This window comes from Aulostomus chinensis, chromosome 5 (assembly GCF_037954235.1).
Source record: "Aulostomus chinensis isolate RoL2024-O1b breed Wild chromosome 5, RoL_Achi_v1.0, whole genome shotgun sequence".
NCBI classification, from domain to species: domain Eukaryota; kingdom Metazoa; phylum Chordata; class Actinopteri; order Syngnathiformes; family Aulostomidae; genus Aulostomus; species Aulostomus chinensis.
The window spans coordinates 15,481,606-15,497,553 of NC_141324.1; the positions used below are offsets into that span (position 1 = coordinate 15,481,606).

At 42.8% G+C, this 15,948-nt stretch overlaps 1 protein-coding gene across 8 annotated transcripts in view; it reads left to right on the plus strand.

Moving 5' to 3' along the window:
• Positions 1–3,313: 3,313 nt before the first annotated feature.
• Positions 3,314–15,948, plus strand: part of ptprsb (protein tyrosine phosphatase receptor type Sb) — a 73,187-nt gene continuing 60,552 nt past the window's right edge. For 7 of the 8 annotated variants that reach the window (XM_086203420.1, XM_086203417.1, XM_086203421.1 and 4 more), the window contains exon 1: positions 3,314–3,608. The gene's annotated coding sequence lies outside the window, so the exon portion shown is untranslated. Of the gene's footprint in view, positions 3,609–15,556; positions 15,664–15,948 lie in introns of all 8 variants that reach the window. The other variant, XM_086203415.1, reaches the window with a different exon arrangement.

Consider the following 15,948-nt stretch of genomic DNA (forward strand, 5'->3'; position numbering starts at 1 on the left):
CATTTTGAGTGAATCTCTCTGTGCTGGTGTTGGAGCCGCTGCTCACACACCTGTGTTACACACACACGCACACATACACACACACACACACACACACACACACATCCAAATCAACTGAAATGGTTGAAATAGTTACACAAAATCCATCATGCCCCATCAAAGCTGCCAGCTTTATAAAAGTATCCTTTTTGGAATAAAAGACAACTTTCCCGAAACGCATAAAAATTGTTACAAAAGCCTTGAAAATGTATTTTTCTTAAATTAGTGCCCATTTAAATTAGGTCTTTATACGGGCTTTCAACTGCCTGCATAAAGTTGAGGATACCGAAATAAAACGTAACAGAAACTTGATCTTTCGGAGTCCTCCCCTCAGAGAGTATAAATAGAGCGCAATTAACGTCACTGCTGCAGGGCAGTGGTAGAGACAGGGCACTTACCCTGCTAATTTTAGTGATCTTTTGCCCCAGCTTCCGCTCTGAAAATGGGAATACTGTAATATTATACGAGCAGGTCACGGGTGAGTGGCACATAGCCCCCGCACAACAGAGGCGGAAACAAATAAATACGAGTGCATCAGCAGATAAATATATACCGAGGAAGCTAGCTTAGCCTGAAACGCCCAGGACCTGCCGCAGCTGCGACCGTTCCAATGGTAAATGTCACCACGCGTCATGTCAGCTGGTGACCGCGGGTTCAAGTCCCTTTTGTAACATCCCCGCTGCTGAAGTGTGGCTTAAATGTCAGTGCGGTGCTGGTAATGACCTGACCCCTGACCTCTCTGCGGATGGTGTCAGCTGATTGCCCTCATCCTGAGATTTATTCAGTATAAGACATCAGAAGCAGAATCATTCAGAGAATTTTTTTTTTTCCAAAAACAAAACAAAACAAAAGTGGTGATATTTCGTGTTTCACATCAAAATCATCTTTGGCCTGATAAAACACCAGCTACTGGATGAGGTTCTCACTCACAGCTTCCCGGGGGGGGGGGGGGGGGGGGGGTGGGGGTGGGCACCATGAGGGTTGGTTTGACCTGCCAGATGTGAAATAAAGAAATGATAAAAATAACAATAAATATTCAAAATAATGTAAAAAAAAAAAAAAAATCCTGTACGTCGTGGGGTATTGAGGTTTTTGCGAGGTGAGAAAAGCTCTTTGAGTTGGAACCTTTTTTTATTTGTTTTTTTAATAATTTGATCAGGTGGCAGAGCAACACCTGGCAGGATGGCGCTTTATGTGAAGAGGCAAATGTACACAGACCGTTTCAGCTCTGTACTTGAAAGGGAGAAGTTTGGCTCCCTTTGAAGTATTTATCCAGACCTAAAGAAACTGTCATGATAGCTAGTGTCCACTAGATGTCTCTCTTAACAAAGAAACACAGACTCAACGGTCTTTGTTCCTTAGACACAATGAGGTGGGTCCAAATGTGGGAGAATCACCGTCGGAGGAGCTGCTGTTTGGTTCAAAGGGAAAAGAATGAGTCACATCATTTTAACAAGAAATTTGAATGTGTATGCATGTGTGTCGGCAGAGTCGCTGATACCCCTGCTGTGTGTGTGTGTGTGTGTGTGTGTGTGTGTATAGGTGTAAACAAAGAAGGCATGTAGTCTTAAAGTGTCATTCCAGCCTCCAACACCTCGGAATGTACCCCTGCGGTGTTTTGATTTCTGGTTTTTCATTTTTGTGTGACCTGAATAAGACCTAGAATAAACAAAAGTCCTCTTGTAGTGGATGTGGCATCCAGATAAAGGCGCCAGGGCTTTATCATTGAATTTATTTTGTAATAATTTAAATTTTTACATCAATTAATTGTAATTACTGTAATTACTTTTCACTTACAAAGTGGGGACGATGACGAAGGAAAAAACCAACAGGAGGTGTAAAGAGTCGCAATAATATCAGCGTTTCGTCAGCATCTGCAGATACTGGTCTTGGAAAAAAAAGGTTCATCAGTATTGATGGTCAGCATTTGCATCAGCCTCGTTTTTACTCAGGTCTTGATTTTTTTTAACGAGGTAAAAACAAACGTGGTTTATAGGCTTTTGTAAATGCTGTACAGAATGTAACTTTAAAATTTACAATGTTATTATTCAGTGTGTACAAAATCTAAGTATCGTGTCACCTTATTTCAGCCTCAGTAAGTATCACCTGGAGGCCAAGTCATTTCTAACACATCTGGATATCTGCTTTACATGTGTTTTGAACCTCCAGAGCAGCGTCACTGCGCGCTGGATACAACTCCTCCAAAATATATTCCATTTGTCATCAAATTAACTCTTTTCTTGCCCAGTTTTAAAAAATATATATTTATATATTTAGTGTAAAAAGAGGCCAGTTATTCCATTGTGACAGTTAAATTCATTCATTCTTGCTGGAGGCGTTTTCCTGAAGCCATTTCCATGTGACGACTGTCTTAGAGTTCCAAAAATATTTCAATTATCTGTGATTTTTTGCCTGGATATAATGTGACAAAAATAGCAGTCGGCTCCTATTCCTCCTTGAAACGATTATACTCGCCGGAACAAAAAGTATGTTTTTTTTTTTTTTTTAAATGTAAAGTGCATTTGGGGAAACAAACTCCCACACTTAATGAGTCCAATGTGATGGGCAGCTCTCACAGTGATGCTTCACAACAACAAAACCCCTTCCATCACCGCAAAGCTGCAGTAACGCAACAATTGTAACCTTCACGAAGGTCAGATATATTCACGAAACGAAGCAGCCAGATCGAGCAGGCCTAAGTGGCAGGGAGGTTTAAACTCCTGCATGGACTGGTTTGCCCCCTTCAAGGATAGAAGCTAGTTAACTTATTATAGATTCTGATATTGCTGAACACACTCCCGTCGTGTCCCACAGCGAGTTGTGTTTTCCTCCAATATTTCTTAGTCCGGCTCTAATTTAGTGAGGGAGTTCTGCTCTGTAGAAGCTGATACGGGCCCCTGAGCCTGTATTCCTGCCAACAGCTATAATTAGACACTATATTATGGGAAACCACTGGGTTTCAAGGTGCTTATCTTCATTTTGGCCCCTGGGGACCACAGTGGAAAAATCAGTCACCAATACACAACCTGCCTCAGCAGCCACTTCTTTTGCACCAGTCAGCGATCCAGAGGAGGAGGAGGAGGAGGAGGAGAGGGGAGAGGAGGAGGGGTGGGGGTGGTAATCGGGGTAATAGGGGTGATGGGGGATACGGTTGCTATTGGAGACCTCGCCTGCATCACGTCATGTGTTGGGGGGAGGGGGAGAGCTCCGGTGTTTGAGTGAGAGAGCGAGAGAGAAAGGGGAGGGGAGGAGAGGAGAGGAAAGGAGGAGGGCATTAAGGAGGAAGAAGACAGGGAGTATCAATGACATCAACCAGCAGTATCTGAGGCCGCCCGATCAGCTATGCTCTCCCGACTAAAGGGCTGAGGTGACCCGCCGCGCTCCCGAGAGGTCGACAGGACGGCGGGGATGTATGCATGCATCCCCCTGGAAGGCAGACCCTTGTTTGAGTGGAGCTCGGCTGCCACTGGATTACACTTATCCTTGCTGTTTCCGAGGAAGCTTCCAGCTGCAAATCCACCCACATGAATCCAGCAGACAGCAGAGAAGACGGAGCACTACCTACCAAGGTAACCAGCGTCCGCGCACCGCTCGAGAGTCGGCAGGCTCGCACCCCACCCAGACCCCTCAGAGGCTCCGGTAGCCTTGGAGAAAATAAGAAATTATTGCTAATTAGCTTGGCTGGCTTTAAAAAGGGGGGTGTGGGGTTGTGTGTGTGTGTGTGTGTGTGGGGGGGGGGGGGGTTCCTATTCACACCACTTGCCGTGAGACTTAGTTGAAGCGTTTGAGTGAAGAGCAGAGCAGTAACCAGGCTGGCTGGCTCTGCCCCCCCCCTCTCCTCTCTCCTCTCCTCCTCTCTTGCTTGGACCCGGCAGACAGGAGAAGCCTTTGTTCCTCACTCATTTAAAGTGGCTTATTCTGATTGGCTTCTAATGCTCTCTCCAGGTGTAGACATGTGCAGGCAGGAAAAAAATAAAGAAATACAATCAGGCATTAATTTGAAAAAGAAAGGAAAAAAAGGACCCATAAAGGAAATTACCAGGGATCTATCTATCGGTTCCATGTTAAAGAGGAGGATGGTGACAATGGTCCTCTAAATCCTTTTATGTGCTGATATTTCAATGATGCCACAGCAAGTAAAATCCCATTAAGATTATGTCACTCTGCACTTTTTGAGGGGGCGACACATTATAAACCAATATGATCCATAATAATGAAGTGGTGTGTGTGTGTGTGTGTGTGTGTGTGTGAGGCACCAGGTGGTAAGTCAGATGGACTTCTTTAGCAAGACTGTTTTCTAGACAATAGACTGCTGCTGCATCTGCTACTGTCAAGCCAAAACAAGCCCATCTGCACATATATAGCAGTCCATACACCTCTCATGTGTCTATAATTAAACACACACACACACAGGCTTTTCTCTTTTCACACACGCGCACACATATGCACTCAGGCGTGTGTAATCAGTGAGTGTAATTTAATAACACACCGATTCATCGTGACACATTTTCTGAGGGCTACTGCTTGTTTGGGATTTAATCAAGTCCACTCCAAATGCTTATTTGCTGTATTTCCGCTGTGTGGCCTGTGTAAACTGGAAAATCGTACTGTCTTGGTGAATCTGAGGGAGGTCCTCCCACTCACACACAGATGGGACATTTTCCCTGAGGCACCGTGTGTTTGCTGGTTATTGTTCCAGACCATTTCCACATCCCTAATTATTCTAATCAGTCATTTTTACACATGGATTCCTCTCTTTGGTAAGTCCTTAGTTTTTTGTTTTTTTTCCCCCTCTTGGTTATGAATTTGTAGCCCCTGCCACTCACTTCACCTTAATCTAGATATTTGCATTATTTTGACAGGAATAAATCGTTATGTTGAAACAGAATTAACTCAGATGCCAAACATTTTAATTCAAACCCAGGAAGCATCTGCTCGTCTGAGGGCCGAGAGACGCTCACAAGTCCACCGGGGCGCTGTCAGGAGCAGGAGCTTATGAAATCACTGATGGCATGTACTCCCTCAAATAGAATTTAGGGTTCAACCATGGGCCTTAATGGTTTCCTGCCTCTTGCTACAGCAGATACCACGCTAGGATCCATCCAGACTTGAATATGCCAAATGACGTGCGCTCCCAGCGGAGCAGCTTTGGTTTCACATCAAAGGCCTCATTGAAGTCTTATTCCCAGATTCTCACAGCAGCATTACCTTAACTGCTCTGCTCTCCACTTTCCTCCCCTGTGTGAGATGTTATGCTCATCCACGGGTTTTGTCAGAATCTCTGTGTTGGCTCACTTTGTTGCACCAGTCAGCTGGAAGCAGAGAGAACATCAAGGCATGCAACTTTGATGCCGAGAGCTTCGCCACCTGTATTACAACCTTGTTGTTGTTGTCCTCGTTGTTGATGCGCTGATATTAATTGAGCTCTTTTTGTTGTTTTGCTCGGCTCTGTTGAGGCTGCTGAAAACACAGAGCGTGGCATGCAGAGTGAACCCATGAGAGCTGAGCAGTATGGCTGATATCAACCACTGTACCAGAAGAAGAAAAAAACCCCAAAGTATCACATCCAATGATTAAAAAAAAGTCCAATGCATCCATCATCGAATATGCATTCCTTATTTAATATGTGTAACTTCAGTATCAAGTGTTAACTGCCAAAACATGCTCATATAACGACTGTGCAATTAATTTTATGGTTGTCAAACATTACTAAGTCAGTGGGGAGATTCCTAAACGTCTCAGTCCTCAACCCATGCAAAGATTCCAGACTCACAACCCCATACTCTGTCTTTGCCTTATTTCACCTGGTTTTGGTTGTAGATGCAGTGAACTTAACTAAATATCAATAAACAGATGATAAATCGATACATAGTTGAAGTCAGAATAAGACTCAGTGCCAGTTGCACAACACAAGGGGTTTGGTTTCACATAATTAGTGCTAACAACACGTACAAATTATGTAAACATGCGCTAAAACATAAAAAAAAACAATTTACTTGAAAAACAATCTGGGCCTTTGACATCGAAAATTCTTTAAATATATAACACTTTTTATAGATTTTTTACATATTAAAGATTTACGCTTGGATGTTAAAAGAAATATGAACCATATATTTAAATAAATATAAACAAAGTAACCATAATATTCCTGATTAGTCTGCCAGTCTCTTTAGGGTTCCAGACCCATAGCTTCCATTTTTAAAGAAGGAGGTCATTTACCATTGTGTGTGTGTGTGTGTGTGTGTGTGTGTGTGTGTGTGTGTGTGTGTGTGTGTGTGCATTCATACATGTGTCTCTGTATCCGTGTGCGTATGAGTGAAGGCTAAGAGATCTGCGGTGACTTGACTGATGCCCTTCTCCTGATGAATCAGAGATTGTGATGTGTCAGCAGGGATGAATAATGCACACTCCCTCACTACCTCTCCTCCCTTCCTCTCTTCTCCACCTCTTGTCTTCAGTCATTCGCCACTCTTTTCATCACAAGTGCCACATCTGAAGACATCTTCACCTTCCCTTTCACTCCTCCCCCACGTTCCTTTCTCTCTCAAATGCCTATGAGGGTGTTAATTTTCTTCTCCGGGATGAGATTCTCAGCTTAAGTTTGTCAACGTATTCTTTACAGAATGACGAGAAAGCTGTTTTGTTTTTTTTTCTGAGGGGTTTCCGTCTGCTGAAAATGGCGCGATGAGTTGATGCATGGAGGTCATTATTCAATCACGGGAGGAAGACATGCCGCCATTGACTCAGGCTGACAGTTACATCCCTGACTGACAGGAGTCATTAGGGTAGGAGAGGGCTTGACTGACAAGATGGCTGACAATGCATAAGACAAACTGACTAATCAGAACTGCACCAGCTACTTTGAAGTGTACAGTAAGCTTCCAGTAGATGTTCTTCAAACAGCGGCGTATTCTCTGAGGCTCGGACACTTGAAGCGTCCTCAAGAGCGTTTTCAAAGCCCCCGTGCATTAAATCATTCAGGCTGAGTGCCAACATATTTTTGAGATTTAGCAAAAATGGGAAATAATTCTACTTGCTCAGGAGGATGAGATGAATCCACATGAATGCTAATACCAACTGCAGCTCTGTGTCAGATTGTTATTTTTTCACTGTACTGTTACTACCTCCACCAGTAGGAAGTCGCAGTTTTGAGGGCAGTTGTTGGTCTGGTTGTCTGTCAGCATGAGTAAACATGAAGCTGAACCCAGTCAATTTGGTGAGAGGGGTGGCGTCACAGTCCGGTCTGGACCATGTTGAGTTTTAGTTTTGGACTTTAAAAGAACGTGGTAACTTTTTCAGTAAATATTCTTATGGGTTTTTTTTTCACACCACCATGGTAAATCACTGCCTCCAGTCTTTTCAATGAGAGAAGGGCAGCAGAGGGGAAGCAGTTTTGACCACAGCAGCAGGACCAAGAAGCAGTTGCTCGTCAGATTTTGCTCTGCCACCCATAGCTCTCCATGGAACCCTTTCTGATGACAGAGTAGATGTTTTAGTTGGATTAAAAATAGTGAAGTGGACTTTTAGGCGGGCTGCGCCCACGCTATGACGTGCACCAAGGCACCTCCCCATCATCAGCAGTGTCAAAAGACCTTTGTTGTCCATCATTTTTAGAGTCAGACAAGCAGATAGACACCCTTATCTCCTCTCTGCTTTGTGGAGCTCCGGATCCTCACCGGAAGGCTAGCTGCTAGCTAGCTTAGGTGCAATAAACGCTAGCAGTGGGGCAGGAGAGCAAGCCAACTCAAAAGTTATCAATTATTTCTCCAAATAGTCTTTGGCTGTGTTAATAGAACTCAGGTTGTGCACTCAATGTTAAAAATCATGTTGCAAGATACGAGATTTAATTCTGACTTCATAGCTCGATATTTGTGTATTTTCACGTTGTACAAATAGCACTGCTGCATCACTCTATGTCCAGCGTATAGAGGCATTGTCAGTGAAATGTCTCAACAACTCTCAATAATTTAGTTCTAGCCATTATGATGTATATATCTGAGGTTGTAGTGAAATGCCCCAACAAATGGATGATAGATTGTAGTGAAATATGGTACATTTGCCCTCAAGACACATAGTCATGTTGATGATGGGCCTCTCACTTTTTCTTTATTGCCATCGGCCATTCAAAATTGGCCAATCATCTACAAACTATATGTCATGTAGTTAAACATTGTGCCAGCTCAACATCAAGCTTTGTTAATGGTAATTGAACTGCATTCATGTAGTAGTCAAAGCACTTCCAAATATTCACACAGCAGTAAATTTCCCACCGTTGCTGCACGATGAAATTAAAAGTTGTTTCACCGATGCAATAAAACTGCTTTTTCACTAGCTGCCATATGGAGGCAAGCCAGAATCCGTTCCTTGTTTTGCCTCTGTGGAGCTGAGTAGGAGGCCTCCGATGGCAGCAGAGTGGCCGTGCAAAGCAGGCCAGCGACTCAGGATTCAGTGTCTTGCTCAAGGACACTCATGGACAGGAGGAACCAGGGAATTGTTGGATGTGATCATGTTTGTGTTCTGACTGGGGTGGGGTATCGAACTTTGATACTTCAATACTGTCGAGGATGAAAAGATGCCTTGTCATTCAATGCACAGTTCAACACCGAGGAGTAATTCTCCAATGTGCGATCTATTGTTTACACTGTAAAACTACTTTGAGTTGAAAAATGCCGAAAGGCATCGCAGTAATCTCCCAGCGACCGAAGTGAATGGTGACCCAAACCAGGGATGGACATTTGAAGAACTTTCCTGGATCAATCATAATTACAATCAATTATCAATTTAATCGTTATTGTATTGGCTGGTGATTGGGAGGTAGCTCTCGGCTGTTGAAGTTTTCCAGCATTCTGTGGTTCGCGAAACTTCCTCAGTGGCGGCTAACTTTTTAAGAGCTCCTGCCTTCGTTCTTCGTAGTTAGCTTTAAAAGGTCTGGTGGTGGTTGTTTCAGTAAATTTGCAGATCCCTGGGGTAATTTTCTCTGCTTGTTTAGAGTTGCAGCATCTCCTCTCTAACACTGAAGTGATGCCAGGTTGAGACTAGGAGCACGCATCAGCGTTGCCCAGGGACGGGTGTACTTTGTTCAACTATTGGAATTATTGTAGCCTGTAGCTTGAGAACTTTGTCTGAGTTTTTGTTTTTGAAAGATTGCTTTTCCTGCAAAACTTCAGCTTCTGAATTTTGTGGAGCAAAATCTTCCCAGGGTGAGAAGATAATGACTGAATTCTCACTTTTGCGTGAATTATCACTCAAGGTATGTAGCTCAAAGTGTCGCTGTCCCTAGCTGCTAACGCTCATTAAATGTTACAGTTTGTTGTAGTTGTATGTCTGGTACAAAAAAACATAACAACTATAAGGTGGACTAAATTTAAAAAGACATAAACAATTTTTTCCAGCGTGGTATTTCATCTCAAGACAATAACATGTTGAAAATCAGAACAGGCACAACAGTGACTTTTCTCGAATGTGAATTAATTTGCACTGTTGCGCCACCAGCGGCCAGGTTATCGTTAATGCTGGCTCTGACAGATGAAAGCCCAGATGCGGGGGGGGGGTTTCACAGCCAGGACTCAGTCTTCAGCTGGTGGACTACGTGTTTCTGCAGCTCCCATGAGTGAGGGCGAGGTTGTTTCAAGCATTTATCCATATCTGAGCAGCTACAGTTTGGCTGCTAATGGGCTTAATATTTCCCCACCGGAAGACTCTGTACTCTACATGTGATTGGCGAGGACTTTGTGAGTACTGGGGAGGAAGAGTAGGAGCGAGTCATCAGTCTTTAGAGAGGATATTCCAGATTTCCAATTTTTGTTTTTTTGCAACCCCCCCCCCCCCCCGATAACTGTCCAAATCCCTGAGAATACTTTTACCATTTTGGAATCATAGACTTAACCAATGATGTTTTAATGACCTTAACCAGTTTTTGCTATCATAAAGCATAATTTCCAATAGTGAATATAATTTGTTATCTGTTTTTTTGCGTGTCTCAAACACGTAAGGATCCGACTGACTTTTGGTTGTCATTGTTTGCATGGTGCTGGCGCGTTATCGTGATGCCACCACCACGAAATGCGGTGCTAAGAGGTCCTGGTGATTTCGTGGTCATTTCACGTATTTCTATGAAACCGGGTTGTCTGTAGATGATTAGTCTTGTTTAAAAATGTCTTCATCTAATTAATTTCCAGATAGAGGTGCAAACCAAGTGTTCCCTGTCGTAGTCAGCTCTACAGAGGCAAGACAATTAAAAGGTTTTGGCACGCCTCCATTTGGCAGTTAGTGAAAGAACAGCTTTATTGCGTTAATGAAACAAGTCTCCTGTAGTAAAAGTCCTTTATCATGCAGGTTGAAAAAAGGGACAAGATCTAAGAAATTCGCTGCGGCGATCCATCATCATAAAGGATAGCGGCTGGACTTCCTCCATGATCACTGGAGCATTTTGCATTATTGGTTTTTGTGTGCAGACGGTGGCCCTGCTGTTTATTTATGGCATTTCATGATTACTCCATGTTGGATGTAGTAGTATTTGTTTGTCAGAGGTGTGAGTAATGGCTAGTCATTGGTAGAAAACACCCGCATGCAAGTCTGCTACCCTTGACAAGCATTTAATGTTTCCCTTACCAAGGCACGTTCCCATTGGATTTCAGCAATGAGACGGAGTCACAAAGCATTTGTCTACCAAATTATTCGATTTTTCCATTCTTTTAACAACTTTATTGTTCCTCAAGGAGAAATACATTTGGTGCCACAAATCTCATCTCCACCAGGAAGTCAGACATTAGATGGTTAGTGACAGAAGTCTTCCGTAAGTAGAATGAGTCCACCAGAATACGTGCAGCCTCAGAAATCACAAAGTCAGCCATTAGTACTGCTTTTGGCTACGTTTGTGCTACATTATGACATAAACTGAATGCAGTAATAAGAGATAACGTTCTGAAGTTGGTCCCGGTGGTTACAATTGAGAGATAATGAGCTCTCGGCGGGCAAAATATCATGTGACCAAGTCAGTTGGGTGGTACCATGGCAGCAAAAATACACAGGAGAGAATTGGATCCTGGGCAAACACAAGACTGTGTCTCCAGAAAATTAATAAGCAGCTCCCACTGGGGCTGCAGATCTTTTACACAAACTGAGTTGGTCCTAGATGGCAACATTTGAGTGGGCATCAGTGGGTGACGTCCCAAGGAGGCCAGGTGATTGTGGGTATTTGAGATGTCTGCGTGGAGGCAGATATTCTTATCGCCAATCAATACAAGGATAAATCCATTTGAAGACTGTACTGAACTCAAGTTAATACCATCCAAGTAGGAATGATAAATCAATCAGGTAATTAAAACACAGCGCTGTATTTCTCAAGGCTGTTGTTATCACTCAGGACGAGCTCAACAGCCAGCAGTCAAACCTCCTTCACATAATGTGTTGCTAAACAGCAGAAACCTGCAGGGAAAAAATGGCTGGAATCGCTTATTAATTTTTGAAATATGACGACGGTCAGAATGATGACAATGACGTCCGGGAAGATGTTGCTGTTCTCTGTTGTCAAGGAGCCTCAGTCCTGCTGCAGAAGAAGCTGGCTAATTGGCTACGGTGTGTTTTCGTTATGTGCGTGTGCGTGTGCGTGTGCGTGTGCGTGCGCTCTGCTCAATTGATTTTTAATCATTCATTTTCCAGACAAATGATGTACGACGAGGATGCTCGGGAGGTGGTTAGATTGGTTCTGTACAATGTGAAGATGATGCGAGACATCATGCTACCTTGGTTTCAGTCGCGTCCGTAGCAAAGCTTTTCACGCCTTTGCCAAGCAGAGATGCAGACATTCCTGTAGCATTGCTAATTTCAAGCAAAGTGTCAATGAAGTCCACTTTTGTGGCTAACGTGTATCAGGTTTTAGTCTGGTAATCTGATCATTTCCACAAAGCTTCTCCTCCCATGTCAGAGCTGTTTAACAATTAGCTGCAGGTAGGTACACGCAGGTGCATATCTATGTGGACATCAGTATGTATATAAGGTTCTCTTGTGCTTGGATAAGAGTGTGCAGCAGCCTTAGATATGCTAATTGGACAGTGAGTTGACAAGGACTCAACCATCAGCCTGCGTAATGAGCCGCCGCCTCTGAAGAGCGGACGAGGGAGAGGGAGAGGGAGAGAATGAGACGACAGGTCTCCGAAAAGAAATTACAAAATGTGCTTGGGTGTTTGCAAGCTCCGTGTTTTCGTTTCAGCTGAGTGAACATTGTGTTGGCGTGTCTTTGTGGACATGCACGCTTCTTGCTCCCCAGCTGTTGTCGGGCGAAAGCCTTCACCTGTCAGGTGAAACTCTAGCTGCAAAATGTCAGGTTATTTGTGGATTAACCCACGGAGGGGTCACGTAATCCCTCCACTTTGGTGAAAACGTGAACCTCGTCAAACTATCAGAGACACCGCCTTTTTGCGCTTGAGGATTGTCTCGTTTTAACGGTGTAGAAGAACGTGGAAGATCGTGTTGTTATTTCTGCCTCAACGCAATAGAACGGAACACATGAAACACATAAATACTACAGTACCGTAACTCTTAAACGGCTCGATACATCGGAAGAAAGAAAGACCAAATTTGGTCCGTGGTTAACCGAAGCTGAAGATGCGTTCCCATTTTGTTCAGAAAGTAACACACTTGAATCTTGAAGACCATCATCATCCCAGGTAACTCATGGAGCAGGTAAACAATGACACCAGCGATAATTCCCCCTGATGTCATAAATCATATCACAATCACAAAGCCAGTCGTCGTCATGGCAGCTGGTTCAGCCCTACTGTCCGGGGCCTTAAACGTCGTTACTCCAATGACAAGAGGCGCCAACTTCAGCTGACGTCGAAGTTTGCTGATAGCATAAACGTGAGCTTCGGGTTGTAGTTTTGCTTCATAAAAATACAAACGTGTTGTTCCTAATTGAAGTTGATCTTGCAACAACAACAACAAAAATCTGAAAGTCTCCTAATCTCGTCTTCGCCGCAGAGCAAGAGAGATCTTCAGAAATGATTCCAAATCGAATGTAGGCTTGGTTGAGCGAACCACTGGAGATGCGGCACTCCACGGCGACACTGAACCAGCGTGTGACTCAGAAGTCTCAACACTTCGACATTTCCAAACTACAATCATTTTCTCCAGCTTCCCAGTGTGCGATTGAACAGCCTTCATCACACTGCGAGTCCTAATGGACTTCTGCCCTATTTTAGGATACGTCAGAGAGCTTCGGCTTCCGGTGGGTGCTATGAATTTGGCTCTGGCATAGCGTTTTGGATAATTAGCCCCCCCCCCCCCCAAAATACCACAGTAGCAACATGACAGAAAGAGTTCCTCCAAATGCAGGCGTGTCCTCATCCATTGTTCTGCTCACGTAAACACACGCATCATTCAACTGTCTTATTTAGAATCAGGTGAACAGTTTCAGTGTCACTGTCCGTGTAAACGCAGCCATCTCTTAACGAAAGCTGAAGAGTATTTGGGTTGAATGAATTTGGATGAGATCATTTTTTTAATGGATTTGTGTCAAAAAAATGAAATAAAATAAACCCTGAAAATAAGGATTGAGGAGCAAAGGGAGGTACGTGGATACGATTTTCCTGTTTTATTAAAAAAACTGCAAATATTTTAATATCTTAAAGTCAGTGAACAGGGTATAACCGTCAAAACTGATAGCTTGAAAACAAAATATCCCTGCCAGCCCATGTGAGATGATAATTGACTTCTTTAGTGGAAGTGTTAGATTTAGTGACGCGAGCCCTTCCTGATTCCAGCAGCACAACATCTTCGCGTCGTGTGAACAGAGCAGCCTCTAAACACGTCGACAGCGTTCCCTCTCTTCTGATCCCTGCTGATAATCTCCTCTATATGTACTTTTGTTCCATTTGGTAATACATTTTCTGCTTAGCCCAAGCCACTCCATCTGTTGCTGCTGGGCTGATCCTGATGCATCCATTATAGGATGCCTCTCTCCAGCCGTGTTGGTCAGCCTGACCTTGGAGTCTCTTAAAGATGAGTGGGTGTACATTTGCTGCTCCATTGTTGGGCTGCTGCAGCAGCTTTTCACTGTCCTAACCATCCCCAGATTGAGGTCAAAAGGTGGAAACACATTATTTTGGTATGCTGCAATCTGGGAGAATAAAACGTTCCTGACAGGCTTCTCTCCAACATCCTCTTTGTTCCTAGTCATGAATCTCTGTTGTCGGAGTTTTTGTCTTTTCTTTTTTTTTTTCTTTCATTGGGGAAAAGTGATCTAACAACTGAAGTGCTCAGAAACAATTGTGATGCTGTGTGTAATTTTAATGATGTGCAGATGTGTGGAGTGAAAGGCTAATAGCCTCTACAATTCCTGAGAGCAGACAAAAGCATTAAAGGCTTCCTTTATTTTAATGAAGGAAATCATGTCTTTGAATCCATCACTGTCTTCTAACCAGTCAGGTCACAACCTCACTAATACCTTTTAGTTTCAGACTTAAAAAAAAAAAACAAAGCGTTTTATCACTTCCAGAAATAATCTCACTCCATATTAATGTGCATGTCACACACACACACACACACACACACACACACACACACACACACACACACACACACACACTACATCTGCATGAGCCAATGTAGTAGCATGGTAAAGTTATTAGTTGTGTGTGTGTGTGTGCGTGTGTATAATGACTTGTTTTCTCAGTCACCGTTGCTTGTTCCCCTCCTGGGATCGGGCAACTCTGACATTACACTGAAAACGTTTCATAAAATCTTCACCCTGGAAGATATTTCCAAAAGGTCAGTTTTCTTGTGCACTAAAGGCTAAAATGCGAAGGAAAAGCAGTGTTTACCAGTGTTGGCTGGCTGTTAGCTGCAGGTGCTCAGAGAATTAAAGTGGGACTTAGTGCTAAATGCATAAAACGCAAACACCATGCAGGTATATATATATATATATATATATATATATATATATATATATATATATATATATAAATTTTGGAACAAAGGCACCTGTTTCACTTACAAATAATTATCCGAGTGTTTTTTTTATATGCAATTTTTCCACAATAACTGGGCATATGCGGTACTGCAGACTTTACCTTAGTATACATTCTCTTCAAGAAAAAAAAAACAATATGTGGAAATAAATCTGTATTTTCAACTACATAGAAAAAAAATGTGAAAAAAAATAGGACCACTGCCAGCTCCTGACATCCCAATGACAGAATATTAACAATATAAGACGGGACACAATTACATGTAGATTTGATGTACCGTATTTTCTACCACCTCTCCATCACAGTACGATATACCTTGGTATTCCAAGTGTGTGAGCTAATTAAACCCACAACTATTAATATTTTATTAGTTGAGTAATTAATACTTTAATAATGAACAATGCTAATTATGGCAGAATGATTAATTATAATGTATTTTTTGTCATTTGAGTGACTGAAATAGACAAAAACAACAAAAACGTCGAATGTGTTTATTTATAGAGGGTTGTAACAAACATTTTTATTTCATTTTTTTTTTTTTATTGCAGGTTTGGAGTGACTGCTTCCATTTCCCATGATGCTCCTGTTTATAAATGTGTCGTTCCAATCTCAGCATCCTGCAGCATTACGAGAGACTGGTAGAAATATGTTTGAGGTACCTGAGTTTCCAGATTCATTTTATATTCAGGCCAACCATTTGCAGTATTTGAGTGACAGGTGTGCTTTCTTGTTAGTGAAGAGTTTCAGTTGTTTTTTTTTTTTATTTCCACTCCTAAAAATGTAACCAGGGCGGTGCAGCTCATGCCTGCAGTAAGTCGTGCTTCATCCTGCGTCTCTGATCCTCGCTGTGTTTGTGTGTGTGTGTGTGTGTGTGTGTGTGTCTGTGGGCTGTGTGTTTAAGAGAGAGAAAAGGAAAAGTGTGGGAGAGTGACTGCCAATC